The following is a 314-nucleotide window of genomic DNA, read 5'->3' as shown; positions in this document are numbered from 1 at the left end:
ACACACACACACACACACACACACACACACACATATATATGCACGCGCACATACACATTCTTTTATTCTTTTATTTGTTTCAGTCATTTGACTGCGGCCATGCTGGAGTACCGACTTTTAGTCGAAGAAATCGACCCCAGGACTTATTGTTTGTAAGCCTAGGCTTCTTTTGCCGAATCGCTAAGTTACGGGGACGTAAACACACCAGCATCGGTTGTCAAGCGATGATAGTGGGACAAATACAGACACACAAATACATACGTACATACATACATACATACATACATACATATATGTATACATATATGTATATA

At 39.5% G+C, this 314-nt stretch overlaps 1 protein-coding gene and 1 long non-coding RNA gene across 3 annotated transcripts in view; one reads left to right on the top strand and one right to left on the bottom strand.

Annotated features, from left to right (window-relative positions):
• The window catches only part of LOC128250067 (uncharacterized), a 16937-nt gene that overhangs the window by 1471 nt on the left and 15152 nt on the right, over positions 1 to 314 (top strand). The window lies entirely within an intron of this gene.
• LOC106878360 (protein bark beetle) overlaps positions 1 to 314 on the bottom strand; it is a 56395-nt gene that overhangs the window by 44771 nt on the left and 11310 nt on the right. The gene's annotated exons all lie outside the window — the stretch shown is intronic.

Source organism: Octopus bimaculoides, chromosome 19 (assembly GCF_001194135.2).
Source record: "Octopus bimaculoides isolate UCB-OBI-ISO-001 chromosome 19, ASM119413v2, whole genome shotgun sequence".
Lineage (NCBI taxonomy): Eukaryota > Metazoa > Mollusca > Cephalopoda > Octopoda > Octopodidae > Octopus > Octopus bimaculoides.
Note: the sequence above shows the minus strand (reverse complement) of the source record. Positions and strands in the feature narration are given on the sequence as shown.